This window comes from Theobroma umbraticum, unplaced genomic scaffold (genome assembly GCF_002168275.2).
Source record: "Theobroma umbraticum cultivar Fairchild unplaced genomic scaffold, ASM216827v3 scaffold_67.0, whole genome shotgun sequence".
NCBI lineage: Eukaryota > Viridiplantae > Streptophyta > Magnoliopsida > Malvales > Malvaceae > Theobroma > Theobroma umbraticum.
The window spans coordinates 7403784-7404111 of record NW_018397262.1 but is presented as its reverse complement, the minus strand read 5'-3'; positions in this window follow the sequence as shown (position 1 = coordinate 7404111).

Genomic DNA, 328 nt, shown 5'->3' with positions numbered 1-328 from the left:
AATAAACAAATATTATTCTCTTTTCTTTCATAATAACCTGCTACAATGAAAGAGCTGGTGCTAGACCTTGAGAAAGCTTGTTCTATTCATTGTTTTCCACTTGCTTTTTCTATATTTTATCCCGTTAATAAACCCTCATTTCTTCAAATCTGCTTCAAATATCTGCGACCAATTGAAACTAAAGAGAAAAAGTTAAAGCAAAAACTCCTTTCCTGTTTTTTCTTATTCAATTTCACATCATTAGTGGAACACAAGGGCCCAAACATCTTGATGTTCCGGATGTGAATTGCATTTTGAGCAGTGGCAGACCCTTCGGTGGCGTCTTGCT